A 16,012-nucleotide genomic window follows, 5' to 3' on the forward strand; every position below is an offset into this window, starting at 1 on the left:
ATGAAGTGGCCAAAGTAGTGGAGTTTCAGCTTCAGCATCATTCCTTCCAAAGAAATCCCAGGGCTGATCTCCTTCAGAATGGACTGGTTGGATCTCCTTGCAGTCCAAGGGACTCTCAAGAGTCTTCTCCAGCACCACAGTTCAAAAGCATCAATTCTTCGGCGCTCAGCCTTCTTCACGGTCCAACTCTCACTTCTGTTCCTATCTATCTGCCTTCAAAAGTAGAACTTCCACAGCGTTAGCAGCAACTGCATCTTGTAGGATGGAAGAAGGGGCGTGGCTAGTTCAAGTTTAGAAGCAGGATTCTTGAGTTCTGTCCAGTAAATGAAAGTAACTTAATGGACCTTGTAAGTGAGATTGGTCTGCTGCCCAAGTTATTGCTTCCGAAAGTGACTGAAACTCTTTTTGGGGTCACTATAATCGTATTTGAAAAGTTTACAGTAAGATTTGGATTCAGACTTCTATTTTGGACCACTCCAGTGTGAGGTGAGACTTTTCCTGTCATTGAAACAGGCCAGATAGGAAATACCTTCTGGGGGCAAGGTGGGAAAATAACTCGAGTCCTTAAATACTTAATAAAACAAACAAATAAAACCCCTCTATATTTCAGGCTTTTCATTCACCTACAGTGTTTTTCCTTAATCTAAACTGACCTATTTTCAAGGAGGAAGAGAAAGTGCTATGATTTGTATCTAAATGTGCCTGGCTGTGCATGAAACTGATCTGCCAATATTGCCATTGTCTACATTTAACAAAAATAAAGACTCTTATTAGAAAATTTGATGTAGGAGGGATTCTTTGAAAAATTAGTAGTTTTTCTATTTCTGTTTGAAGTGATTCAAGTTTTATAAAACTTTTCAAGAATCAAGATCAGTTTGGAGATTTGGTGTCAAATTTACACAGTATCGAAGAACATAGACTTGCAAGGGATCTTGGGGGTCAGTGACCAGCTCTCCTTGCCCCACTGTGTAAATGGGGAAACTGAGGCTGAGAGACGTTAGGTGGTTTGCCAAGGTCATGCAGAGGTCAGGGCCATGGCTGGGCAAGGAGTCAGGAGTTTGTCCCATTCTCTTGGACACTCAGTACCACTGGGGAAATAACTCAAGTACTTAAAAACCTAATAAAACAAACAAAACCTCTCTATATTTCAGGCTTTCCATCTTTCCAGGTGAATGTTGGTGGAGAAAGAGCAAGGAAGGAAAAGAGCTTGATAACTTGTCTCATTTCCATGTTGCCTAATCCTGATAGAACTAATCACTGATTCAGACTGATTACATCTGTCCCAAAGGTGTGTGCACGTACAGGTCTCACTGAATAAAAACTGAAACAGTTGGATTAGTGGAACAAGGTTGTTTTATAAAACTTGCAATGTACAGCACTATGATTATAGTTAACAATGCTGTATCATATGTTTGAAAGTTGCTAATAGAGTACCAAATAGGAAAAGGAGTTCGTCAAGGCTGTATATTGTCACCCTGCTTATTTAACTTATATACAGAGTACATCATGAGAAACACTGAGCTGGAAGAAGCACAAGCTGGAATCAAGATTGCCGGGAGAAATATCAATAACCTCAGATATGCATATAACACCACCCTTATGGCATAAAGTGAAGAGGAACTAAAAAGCCTCTTGATGAAGGTGAAAGAGGAGAGTGAAAAAGTTGGCTTAAAGCTCAACATTCAGAAAACGAAGATCATGGCATCTGGTCTCATCACTTCATGGCAAATAGATGGGGAAACAATGGAAACAGTGACAGACTTTATTTTTTTGGGCTCTAAAATCACTGCAGATGGTGACTGCAGCCATGAAATAAAAAGGTGCTTATTCCTTGGAAGGAAAGTTATGACAAACCTAGATAGCATATTGAAAAGCAGAGACATTACTTTGCCAACAAAGGTATGTCTAGTCAAGGCTGTGGTTTTTCCGGTGGTCATGTATGGATATGAGAGTTGGACTGTGAAGAAAGCTGAGCACCAAAGAATTGATGCTTTTGAAGTGTGGTGTTGGAGAAGACTCTTGAGAGTCCCTTGGACTGCAAGGAGATCCAACCAGTCCATTCTAAAGGAGATCAGCCCTGGGTGTTCTCTGGAAGGAATGATGCTAAAGCTGAAGCTCCAGTACTTTGGCCACCTTATGCGAAGAGTTGACTCATTGGAAAAGACTCTGATGCTGGGAGGGATTGGGGGCAGGAGGAGAAGGGGATGACAGAGGATGAGATGGCTGGATGACGTCACCGACTCGATGGACATGAGTCTGGGTGAACTCCGGGATTTGGTGATGGACAGGGAGGCCTGGCGTGCTGTGATTGATGGGGTCGCAAAGAGTCGGACACGACTGAGCGACTGAACTGAACTGAATAGAGTAGATCTTTAACGTTCTCATCACAAGAGAAAAATTGTAGCTTTGCATCAGTTCAGTTCAGTCGCTCAGTCATGTCCGACTCTTTGCAACCCCATGAATCGCAGCACGCCAGGCCTCCCTGTCCATCACCAACTCCCGGAGTTCACGCAGACGCACGTCCATCGAGTCCGTGATGCCATCCAGCCATCTCATCCTCGGTCGCCCCCTTCTCCTCCTGCCCCCAATCCCTCCCAGCATCAGAGTCTTTTCCAATGAGTCAACTCTTCGCATGAGGTGGCCAAAGTACTGGAGTTGCAGCTTTAGCATCATTCCTTCCAAAGAAATCCCAGGGCTGATCTCCTTCAGAATGGACTGGTTGGATCTCCTTGCAGTCCAAGGGACTTGCAAGAGTCTTCTGCGACATCACAGTTCAAAAGCATCAATTCTTTGGCGTTCAGCCTTTTTCACAGTCCGACTCTCACATCCATACATGACCACAGGGAAAACCATAGCCTTGACTAGACGGACCTTAGTTGGCAAAGTAATGTCTCTGCTTTTGAATATGCTATTTAGGTTGGTCATAACTTTTCTTCCAAGGAGTAAGCGGCTTTGCATGGTGATGACTTTTTGTGGTGAACATTCCTGGTATATATACAAATTTTGGATCATTGTCTTACATCTGAAACTAATACAATGTTACATGTCAATTACATCTCAATAAAATTTTTGAAAAAAATTTTAACTTTCTTTAATGTTGTTTTATATTGTCTTTACAATAAATAGAATGAAACATTTATTTCCCTATTGGGGAAAGGAATACGGATTCATTATAGAGAGTAGCAAGGGGAATGAAGATGACCCTTCTACCTGTGATAGACTGATCTGGTCATATTGTGCTATGTTTATTTCCAGTGTTTTTCCCTCAGCTCATTTTTAAACACAATTGAGATGACACTGTGTTGTGTTGTGCTAAATTGCTTCAGTCGTGTCCGACTCAATGTACTGCAGCCCGCCAGGCTCCTCTGTCCATGGGATTCTTTAAGCAGGAATACTGGAATGGGTTGTCACTTCCTTCAGGGAATCTTCCAGACCCAGGGATCCAACCTGCATCTCTTAAGTCTCTTATATTGGCAGGCGAGTTCTTTACCACTAGCGCCACCTGGGAAGCCCATGCATATAATTTTAATTTTTTATCTTGCTTTTTCTCAGCTAGTATTGTAATAAGCAATTTCCATGTTATTACAAATGCTTTGTAAACATATTTTTAATGACTATGTAATTCAGTGCTTTGGAACCCTGTTAACTTACTACAATATTTTGTTATTAGTGGGCATTATTTTCTCCCAATTCTGATCACTGTGTCATGACAGTGAGTAGCTTTGCACTTATACTTTTCTACAATTAGGAGTGTTTTCTTAGTAAATATTTCCAGAAAGTGAAATTAGTCAGCCAGGGGAAAGCACCATGTTAATACCTTGCTTTCTAGAACTGGAAATGATTTTACCACATCATTGACAACATAGGGTCTTTTATTTTTTTCAACTGTTTATTTAAGGTAAAATATATGTTGCTTTCATTTGCATTTTGGTTACCAGCATGGCTAAACATTTCTCTGTAAGAATTGTTACCTATTTGTATTTTTTTTTGTCAATTATCTACTTTTCTATTTGGGTTTAGTGCTTTACAAAAAAAATTGATCTGCTTGTAGAAAACCCATTTTTAAAGAGGAAAACAGTAAACCTCTGATTGCATGGATATTATGAAGGGTTCCATCTAACCCTCATGTTCCACAGTTGCAATACTTCACGGGCTGTATTTCAGGCTGAACTCTTTTTGTCACAGTGATGGAGCTGCCTGTTCCATTCCTGAAGCAAGCTCGGGTGGACAGGGAGCTCCATCGTCCAGCCAGCAGGCAGTGAGCACTTATTCGGTGCTTCCCAGGTACTGAATTCTCAATCCTTGCTTTGTGAAGTGGGTACTGTTTTACTGTATCCATTTAGATATGAGGATAGTGATGCACAGAGAGGTGAAATAACCATGGTCCCATATTCCTTTTAAAGGGTTCTGATCACCAATTGCAGCACACATGGGTTTTCGCCACACATCTGATAAATCCTCTGTGACACCAGGTGGGTGTCCTGCGGTTCAACTTGATTCTAACCCTCTACCCGAGATAGCATCAGATCTGATGGGTTATGAGCTCAGCCCCACAAGACTGCCCTCCAGCTCCAGTCTCAGGCCTGGTTGTCACCTGTGTCTCTGACAAAAGTGAAAAGTGTTAGCCGCTTAGTTGTGTCCGACTCTTTGTGACCCCATGGACTGTGGCCTACCAGGCTCTGTCCATGGAATTCTCCAGGCAAGAATACTGGAGTGGGTTGCCATTTCTTTCTCCAGGGGAATCTTCCCAACCCAGGGGTTGAACGTGGGTCTCCCACTTTGCAGGCAGACTCTTAACTGTCTGAGCCACCAGGGAAGTTAAATCAGAGGTTCTCATGACTCCCTCTTTGAGTTCAATTAATTTGCTAGAGTGATCTCAAACATAGGAAAAGCCATTTACTCTCTAGATTACTGGTTTATTACAAAGGATATTAAAGTATGCAAATCAATAGCCAGATGAAGAGCTAGCCAGGGTGAGGGCCTTAACATGGGAGGTTCTGTCCTCGTGGAGTTTGGGGCCCAGCATGGTGGCATGTGGAAGCATTCTTGTTCTCTAACTTGGAAGCTCTCCAAACCTTTTGGATTTTTATGGAGGCTGCATTACAAAGGCATTATTGGTCAAATCACCAGCCACTGGTGGTTGATTCAATCTCCAGCTCCTTGCCCCAACCTGGAAATCAGGGAGTGGAACTGAAAGTTCCATCTCTTTTTCCACTGTTGGTTTCCTTGACGACCAGCCCCCATCCCTAGGTACTTTCCAAAATCGCATCATGAATATAAACCCAGGTGTGCTGGATTGGGATACAGAGATACCCATTTCACCTTTGTGGCTCTGAAGCAATGTCAGGATCTTAGGACAAAGGACAATATTGTAACAAAATATATTCCCATTGCATATATGGCTCAGGAAATTCCAAGGGTTTGGGGAGCTGTGAGCCAGGAACCATTGATATGAAGACCATCTATATGGAAAACATATTTTGTTCATCTGAACAGGCAGATACATGTTCCTCGTAAATCACAATATTGAATCTATTTATTTTTGGCCGTGCTGGGTCTTTGTTGCCGTGTGTCGACTTTCTCTAGTTGCAGTGCATGGACTTCTTGTTGCTTCTCTTGTGGAGGAGCACAGGCTCTAGGGCGTACGGGCTCAATAGTTGTGGCACACGGGCTTAGTTGCCGCACGGCATATGGAATCTTCCTGGACCGGGAATCGAACGTGTGTCCCCTCCATTGGTGGTGGATTCTAAAGCACTGGGCCACCAGGGAAATCCACAGCATTACAAGTTTCAACCACTGTTTCCAGCCTCTGAGTCTTCCCCGCAGTGACCTGCCTCCGTTAGTCTTTGAGGAAGCTAGGCTTAGGAAAATCAGCAACTTTTTCGGAACTCCACTGCCGATTACTGGGAGAACTTTGTGGTGTAAGGTAAATTTGCTTCCTTAAACATCTTCTTAACTTTTATGTCTCTTAGCCTCTCTTCTGCTTCTCCGTCCTTTTTATATCTCCTAGCTACATCTGGTAGTTCTTCTGACCTATCTTCTAAGTCTCACCGTGTCTCTTCAGCTGGGTCTAATCTGCAGTTAAATCCATCTGTTGCATTCTTAATTTCAGTTACTGAATTTCAGTTCTAGAATTTTTAGCTCTTTTTCAGATCTTTAATGTTACTTTATATAGTCCTGGTTCCTTGTTCTGAAATTTTTAAGCCCAATTTCTATCACCATGAGCATAGTTATGTACTATATCGTTGTCTTACATTCTGTGTCTGGTAATTTTTCCATCTGGGATATGTCTGTCTCTTCTGTTTGGTGTTTGTCCTAATTCTCATGTTGGTTCGTATTTTATGTCATTGTACCTCCTCGTGTGCCTTGTTACCTTTGAATGTGTATTAGATGTGGTTTTGAAAAAAAAATTTGTATAAATAATACAAAAATATACAAAAATATTTGTATAAATACCATATTTCAATCAATTAAGTACAATTGATGTACTTCAATCAATTAAGTACATTTTTTCACATTTTAATCTCTGAAATTCAGATGTAATTTACAGTTGATCAAGATGTACATTTATGATTGGTAAGCATTTTCCCCTTTTTCATTGGCTCATGTAAAAAAAATAGAGCATCATATAATTAGCAGGACTGAAGGTTGATGAAATGGAATAATCTGAGGCTTTGAATGATGATAAACATGACAAGGGTTCTAGAGAGCCTTTTAAACAACCTCTGCCGGCTTTCCGGGTACCAGCAATCCCAGATCAATTGGGCACTTGAGATTTCCTAGGCCATCCAGATGACTGAAAATTTACTTTTTGTTTTGTCTTTCCTTGTAGGGCTTAGTCATTGAGGTCCCAACCACAGGCGTGAAGTGGCTTGTCAGGCTTTAACCTTGCGGATGCTCTGGGTCCCTGACCCTGTGAGGCTGTGAAGGTGATGCTCAGCTTTCCAGCTCTCTCTTCCTGCTTGACAGATTCTCCCCAACTCGCTAAGAGTGGCTTCTAAGACCTAGGGCCACATCTCAGGCTCATATTCCAGATCTGAAGCCTGAATCCCCCCTCTCTTGAAAGCTCTTTGATACTTTTGTGTGCTGTGTGCTCAGATCTCAGTTGTGTCCAACCCTTTGCAACCCCCTGGACTGTAGCCCGCCAGGCTCCCCTGTCCATGGGATTCTCCAGGCAAGGATGCTGGAGTGTCCTCCTCCAGGGGATCTTCCTGACCCAGGGATCAAATCCCAGTCTCTGACACTCTCTGCATTGGCAGGTGGATTCTTTAACCGCAGCGCCACCTGGGAAATTTCTAGGAATAATTAAGGCATTTCATCTGGGTTTCTTTGTTGTGGTCACTGGGAAGGCTGGTTCTAATTATGCAGTTTATCACTGTCCGGAGGAGGCAGTAGTGAATCTCATCTGTCTCAGAGACAGAAGAGCTTAGAATACCAGCTGCTCTTTGCTAGCTCATGGTTAGGGAGCTTCCTCCCTCCACTCCTAGTATGTCATCCGGGTTGTAACTGGAAAGTGGGGGTTGGGATGAATACATTTCCACAAACTGGATATAGCTCAATATAGATCTATTTCCCTATATAAAAGAGATGAATTCCACAGGCTTTTCTTAATAAGGTGCGTGACTTGGCAGAGAAAGCGGTTCTAGGAGTTGCTTCTGGATCCCCATCAGTCGTCAGTTTCCATCCGGCTTCTTCCTTCTTGTTCATACTGTCCTGCAGAGAGATGGGGTTTAGGACCAAGGACCCCAATGAGGGAGCAAGATGCTTTGTGTTCCAGCAACTGTTAGGAAGTAAAACAAAAAACTAGACATATTTGAGCTAGGTGAGGTTTCTTCCCTTCAGCATGGGCCCAGGCCTTTCCATTTGGAGAGCAGAATTTCTCACCCCTGGCCGAGGCTATTCCTTGCGGAAACTGACCTGTTGTTTCCACAAGGCTCAGGGTGGCCTTTCCAGAGGACTCTTCTTAAATCTTACTTTTCAAAAGAAGTTCTGTGTTCCCTTCTGGCTTCTCAAAGGCATATGGTTACCTATGTTTTCTCAAAATCAGCTGCCAATTGTATTTTCCCCCTGCCTCAGTCCAACTCTTATAGAGGTTTTCCCAGCAGCTTTCATGAAGCCAGAGAAATTTACCATGAGTTTCAAACTCTGTATTGAGTTTGGAAAGATTGGGTGAAGGAGCACAGAATGGCAGGAAGCCCTCCCTCCCACCAAACCAGAGCCTCCACTGGCTTTTTTGAAGGGAGAGGGCTCTTGTGTTTATTTGGGGATCTTTTTTTTTTTTTCCCCTGAAAACCTTAGAACTGTCCTCTCAGAAAATTGCTTCTGCCCAGGGGACTGCAGGTCAGGAGTGTAGCCATTGGGTGTAATGATGAAAGGTATGTTATCAGGGATCTGTCTTTCTAGAAAGGCTTGTTTGTGGGGAGGGGAGGGTATCCCCACCACCTGTTTGGAGACCATCTCTTCTTACCTTTTGTGTATTCCATGATGATTTATTCAGCTTATTTGGATTTTCATTTACTTTTACAGTATTTCACACATAGGAAAGATTACGTGTAACTATTGTAACATATTGCATATAACTATGCATATTGCTAGAGATGGAAACCCTCCAATTAGCTTTTAATAACTGTCCTTAGGGACTTCCCTAGTGGTCCAGTGGCTCAGACTCTGCACTCCCAATGCAGGAGGCTTGGGTTCGATCCCTGGTCAGGGAACTAGATTCCACACGTTGCAACTAAGAGTTTGCATGCTGCAACTAAGACCCAGAGCAGCCAAACAGATAAACTGATAAATACACAAATATTTTTTAAAAGATAATTAAAAGAATAACTGTCCTTAAGCAACAAGTCTGTCATTCCACTCCTAAGTAATTCTTGATTGTAACTGATCCCTTTGGAAGAAATGATAAATGACTTAATTAATTTTGAAGAAGCAAATTTTCTATTCTCCCAGAAAATGTGCCCCCCCCCCATGATTATTTTTGGAGGCAGAACTGCTAGAAAACCCCACCAACCACAAGAACTTACGAACCAAGACGTCTGAAAACTCTTCAGCCTGAAAGGAAATGAATTAATTCCTCCGGCATGATTCATTTTAGGTACAAGCCAGCTTCCTTTATTTACCAGTAACTTAGACTCTTAAGCTGATTTTTCTAAATAGGTATAATTATTTTGGCATCAAGGCCATATTCTATATCTCTAACATCAGATTTTCCATTTATTTGAAGCTGAGGTTTTTCCCAGCCATTTTGAGACCGTTTTGTCTGCTAATAAGAGATAATATGCTGTGATTTCAATAACATGTGTGAGAACCACAGGACGTTCAGACAGAGTCAGCTGAGCAAATTTCTGTACTTGTCATAGAGAGCTGCACACTGCCTTCAGAATGTGTCTGTGATAGCGTGCATGAGAGCTACGTCTCTTCAGTTGTGTCTAATTCTTTGCGACCCTATGGACTGTAGCCCGCCAGTCTCCCCTGTCCGTGGGATTCTCCAGGCAAGAACACTGGAGTGGGTTGCCCTACCCGCCTCCAGGGCATCTTCCTGACCCAGGGATTGAACCCGCATCTCTTATGTCTCCAGCATTGGCAGGTGGGTTCTTTACCACTAGCGCCACCTGGGAAGCCCCGGTAGCCATAGTACCTTTTACCAAACTTTTTACCAAATAGAACTTTTAGAAGACTCAGAACAGTAAAATGTGATAGCTCTTTCAACAGAAATAAAAGGGACAGAGAAATTCAGAAATCTGCAATGATTTTATTGGTAAGAAGAGAATAAGGAAGATGATTGCAGTAAACCACTTAGAAGAGATGAGAAGTATGTTAACAATAGAATAACCGCACTGACTGTTTTGAGCTTTCTGGAAAGAAGGAGCGAAAATGAAAAATGTCTTGACCAATTACTCTAACAACCCACACATCTGCTGTGTAATAAAGCCAGTGAAATACGGCCCATCAAATGGACAGGGAGAACTTTAGGGTGTACAGAGTAAAGAGAGAGAGAGAGAATTTTCTTTTTCTGCACTGTGAGAATTTGTCTAGTAAATAGTTCTGGGCATGTTGTGGCCTAAATAACTGTAAAAATTTTCCTATACTTTACCGTTTTCTTGAGCTGAATGGAAATTAAAGACAAATAAAAGGCTTAGATCCTTAACTAATTTTGTTATGTCTCTAGATGAAGGGCAATAAGGAGTAGGAGTCCAGGAGGAAAATGCTCATAGTTTATTATTTTAGTTATAAGCTTGCTGTCTTATTTCTAAATTTTTGTGCATGCATTCATTCTTCAGGAGTCATTCGCTGAATTTGTTAATCCTGAAAACCCCCTTTTTATGAGCAGTCTTTGAACCTGAAATGCATTTAAAGAATAGGAGAAGGTAAAAAAAAATTCTTTGACTTCTCTCTCTGATTTATTCAGAAACAGATCCGCAGAACCAAAGATCTATGTATAGGTCCTTTAGCAGCTGAATTTTATTTCACCAACAAACAATACTGTTTTGCTCTGCACTCCTTAGTTGAGGATTTAGCAACTAAACCACCACAATATATTAAATAACCTTCTCATCTTCTGTTCCACCTTTCCTATTGGTAAGAAATAATAAGAGCATTATTATTTAATTATCACCACTCGAAGCTATGTCAGATTTCAGTAATCTAAAACTATATTGTCTTAACCTGAGATTGTTTGAAATAAGATCTTTCCTGTCCAGTAATGGATACCTAGAAAAGGAGGTGGATAGTTACAGATACCGGGAGTAGACTCAGGAATATATACATACATAGTTTTGACTATGGGGTAATCATAAGCTTTGCTTCTGGAAGAACCCATGAGACATTGTGAGTAGTGGCAAAGGAAGAAGTAACTGGTTACACAGGTGGTGGTGTTCAGTTGATCAGTCACGTCCGACTCTTTGCAACCCCGTGGACTGTAGCATGCCAGGCTTCCCTGTCCTTCACCATCTCCCAGAGCTTGCTCAAACTTACGTCCATTGAGTAGGTGATGCCATCCAACCATCTCATCCTCTATCGTCCCCTTCTCCACCTGCCTTCAATCTTTCCCAGCATCAGGGTCTTTTCCAGTGAGTCAGCTCTTCGCATCACATGGCCAAAGCATTGGAACTTCAGCTTCAGCATCAGTCCTTCCAGTGAACACCCAGGACTGATCTCCTTTAGGATGGACTGGTTGGATCTCCTTGCAGTCCAAGGGACTCTCAAGAGTCTTCTCCAACACCACAGTTCAAAAGCATCAATTCTTAGGTGCTCAGCGTTCTTTATGTCCAACTCTCACATCCATACATGACTACTGGAAAAACCATAGCTTCGACTAGACAGACCTTTGTTGGCCAAGTAATGTCTCTGCTTTTTAATATGCTGTCTAGGTTGGTCTTAGCTTTTCTTCCAAGGAGTAAGCATCTTTTAATTTCATGGCTGCAATTACCATCTGCAGTGATTTTGGAGCCCAAGGAAATAAAGTCTGTCACTGTTTCCATTGTTTCCACATCTATTTCCCATGAAGTGATGGGACTGGATGCCGTAATCTTACATGTTGAGTTTTAAGCCAGCTTTTTCACTCTCCTCTCTCACCTTCATCAAGAGGTTCTTTAGTTCCTCTTCACTTTCTGCCTTAAAGGTGGTGTCATCTACATATCTGAGGTTATTGATATTTCTCCCTGCAATCTTGATTCTGGCTTGAGCTTCATCCAGCCTGGCATTTCACATGATATACTCTGCAAATAAGTTAAATAAGCAAGGTGACAATATACAGCCTTAACATACTCCTTTCCCAATTTAGAATCAATTCGTTGTTCCATGTCCAGTTCTAACTGTTGCTTCTTGACCTGCATACAGATTTCACAGGAGGCAGGTAAGGTGGTCGGTATTCCCATCTCTTGAAGAATGTTCCATAGTTTGTTGTGATCCATGCAGTCAAAAGCTTGAGCGTAATCAGTGAAGCAGAAGTAGAGGTGAGGGAAGGGATTTTTAAATTTTATAGTTTTCCATACTATTTAATTTTTACCATGAACCTATATTTTTATTTAATAAGTGAATATGGGGGAAAATTAAGAAAGTACAAAACAGAAAATAAGCCACTGTATGTGAGATCCTGCAGCTCTGAATTTAACCTCTGGATTCCTTTCTCAGTGGAAACTCTAGCTTTTATGAGTCTATATCGACTCAGTTATGTCATCCTCCATGGTTTTGTGTAACTTATCTTATGTAGCATATTTTCAGTCCCTCTCATGCCTGTGTTTCCTTTGAGCTTCACAATGGCACTGTCCAGTATGTTGGACTGGTGTTATATGATTCCCATTTTACAGGTGAAAAGACTGAAGCTTAAGAATAGGTGACTTACCAGAGGTGACATGTTCACTACCCATGAAGTTCAGAACTAGAAGTCAAGTTCAGTGTGCCTTTAACCCTTGTAGAAAGAACTTGGCCATTTATTTTGGACATTAAAAAATATTCCAAGCCCTCTCCTCTCCGGTTTCATGCCATAGCATCTATTTCATTCTGTTTTATATCATGGTTAGATGTGTAATTGTTTTCCTCATTAATTTTTATCACCCTAGGCTGTCTGTCTTCTTTCTCTAGCTTTTCTGTGTCTGGTCCATTTGATGCATATATTAGTTCTTAATCTTTGTTTTATGGAATTGGATACTCAAGGTACTTTCTCCTACATAATAATCCATTTTTAGGAAAACAAAATAGTAAAAGCCATTTCCACAAGACTTATATCATTGTCCACAAGAGAATTCAAGCCACATAATGTTTGAGCTGGAAGAAAACCATCTTTGTGAGTATTTATTTTGTTTTAGAAATGAGGAACCTGAAGATCAAAGAAGTGGCTCAAGATCACACAGGAGTGAGAGGTGACTTGGTATCAGAGGACGGTTCTCTTTCAGCCCAGCCTGGCTCCTGCTGCAGCAATCATTACAGACACGTATTCTTCTCGTCATCAGGCATTTAGATGAATGGTCAGTGCCGGCAAAAGAGAGGTCACACTTGAAGCAGTAACCATGAAGTGGCAACTGCAAAAAGAAGATGAGGTTTTGAGCTGATTTTTCCATGTTTTAGTGAATGATTTTGCAGTTTACTTCGTTTTCAAGCAAACTTGGTATATACATGCCAGCATTTCCACAAAAGGATTGGGAGTAGGAATCTTTTAGATGGTAAGTAATCCCACCTTGAGCATTTACAATAGAGTCAAATCACCCTCGCTTGTGGGCAAATCTAGGTGCATAGCATCAAAGTTGTGAATGAGGAACTAATAGTGTTTTCTGTCTTACTTGTTGACTTTTTAAAATGCGAGCCATTCCTGGCTTGGTGAATAAGCCACCTGTTCTCCTCTTAAATGAGGAGTGACAAGTCCTCCAGTTCCTAAATTCATCTCTGGGTACCTGAGCACTCGAAAGTGATTCCCAGTTTTCAAATATACTGAGAAGGGAGCTGGAAAGACTCTTTTTTTTGTCTGAAGCTATGCAGAGGAGAAACAGAAGGATAAATTCCAAATAGGGCGACAGTATCAAAAGTGTGAAGACCGGGGGAGCCCTGGGCGTCGGATTCACTAATGAGACAAAATGCCTTTTTATGACGTACATTCTTTTTCATGCCACCTCCTATTGGATTCATACAGGCACCAGCTCCAGAAGGTCTAGTTGTAAAAGACATCAGGGGAACAGACATCTTTAAAAATTCATTCCAGTTCAACAAATATTTACGGTAGGTGCTGTAGGAGAGTTACGGTAAAAATCGCAGAAGACCAGCCCAGCTTTTCTGGAGTTTGGAGTCTGTGCTCTCCAAACTTGTCTGCATGTGGGAATCATCTAGGGACCCTCAAAAATGACTGAGGTCTGTGTCCAGTCTACCACCCCCGGTCGAGCTTGTGATCCAGCTGGTTTGGGATGTGGCCTAAGGTTTGGAACAGTTGAAAAGAGAATTTTAAAAGTGGAGTCAAATTTGGGAATTAGTGGTCTGTGGAGTGGTTTTCAGCCTTGACTGACTATATTAGAATCACCTGGACTATATATGTATGTCTGTACATATGTATGTGTATGTGTATGCACGTGTATATAACCATAAGCATATGCACACGTGTATACAAATGCATGTGTGTATAAGCATGTGTATGCATGGTCATATACCCACATGCATAATATACATACAGGGCTTCTGTGGTGGCTCAGATGGTAAAGAATCTGCCTACAAAGCAGAAGACCCGGGTTTGATCCCTGGGCCAGGAAGACCCCCTGGAGACGGGAATGGCTACCCACTCCTGTATTCCTGCCTGGAGAATCCCAGGGACAGAGGAGCATGGTGGGCTACAGCCATTGGGGTTGCAAACAGTTGAACACAGCTGAGTGACTAGCACTTTGTTAGCCCTTATACATACATGCCCAGGCTCCAGCTCTTGAGATTCTGATTTACGTGGTTTGAGGTGGAGTCCAGACAGCCATATTATTTAAAATCATGGTTCACCAAATTGCTGACGCCTGGGTCTGACTCCAGACACTCTGGTTTAATTGGTCCGGGGTCTTGTCTAGTCATAAGAATCTTTTCAACCCCCTTCCCCCTGCCATGTGATTCTAATAGGCAGTCAAGGCTGCAATCTACTGGGTTAGTGAGTGAGACCTGGCTACCTTGTGCATAGTAGGTTCTCAAGAAAAATGGTTCACTCTGAAATGAAAACGAGATAGAAGAATTTGTAAGAAAAGTCAGTGCTGAAAAATTGTACATTCCTTGTTCCTCAGGCCTTTCTGCAGGCCTGAATATATGATGCAGTGATTTGGCGGGAGAGTGGGGTGTCAAAAACCTCATCAATTCAGCTCACAACCATAGCCTTTGTTGTGGCCGCCAGTGAAACTTCCAGCTGAAACTGACAGCCAAGATCTTCCTAATTGCTCTACTCCATTATATCTGCTTGTGATGGGCGGGGCGATCTGCCTGTCACACTCCTGATGTGTCCCACGTGTTTTAAAGAAAAACAACCAGAAACTGGCTTCTGTCAGATCTCAGTGCTCCAGCCCTGGATTCAGCCTGAGGTGAACTCTGTCCCGGGCAGCCAGCATCTGCGAGGGCCCTCCCAGGGCTGGGGAGAGCTCTCTGGAGCCCAGAGCACAGAGTTGCCTGGTTTCCTTTGTTCCCTAGGTGAGTCTTGATTAGTCCAAGGGGTACTGGGAGGGGAAGTATTTCCGCATCTGGCCCCGGTAAATGCAGCTGCTTTCAGCCGTGGAGAGGCTCCACCACCCTGGAAAGGGGGAGACTGCCAGGCAGGGAGTTCACTGCAGCTGCTTACAGGGCAAAATCTGAACCCTCCCTCCTGTTGGTCTTTGAAGGCTCTAGGGCACTGATGCTGAAACTCGAGTGGATCAGAATCCCCTGGAGTCGTGTTAAACTACAGATCACTGGGGCAGCTCCCAGATTTTCTGATTCGGTCGGGCAGGCATGGGGCCAAGAACTTGCATGTGTGATACAGGAGGAAGGACCCAGATGGCACCTGTGTGATTTAGCAAAAGGACATTACTTGATTGCTGCAAATTTACTTAATGGTCACAGGATCAATTGAAATGACCTCCAACTATAAGATTGATAGGTTAATTGATTTTTAAAAATTATGTCTACATGCTGGGTGCTGTTCAAGCCTTGTTGCCTCAAGGAAGAGGAAGATGTGGTTCCTCACTGAGCAGCTTGTCTTGGGGGGTGGGTGACGCGGCAGTAAAGGACAAGCACAATACTGACCGCTTAGTGGAGGGAATGCCCGGGCTCCGTTGGGGCACACGTGAGCAGGAGGAGTGTGGCTCAGGGTTGGCTCCCAGGAGTAGGTGATTCTGGGGTGGGATCCTGGGGGATGACTAGGGGACTGCCAGGTGAAGAACGTGGGGCAGAGTTCCAGGGGCAGCGTGAGCAAAGATGAGCGGGAAGATGAGCACGCCTGGTATGGGGAGCCCCACGTGGTTTAGGGTGATTGATGGGGAGCAGAGAGCTTAGTCTGGACAGACAGGCAGGGGCTGGATCCCGGGGG

The sequence above is a fragment of the Budorcas taxicolor genome, chromosome 22, assembly GCF_023091745.1.
Source record: "Budorcas taxicolor isolate Tak-1 chromosome 22, Takin1.1, whole genome shotgun sequence".
NCBI lineage: Eukaryota > Metazoa > Chordata > Mammalia > Artiodactyla > Bovidae > Budorcas > Budorcas taxicolor.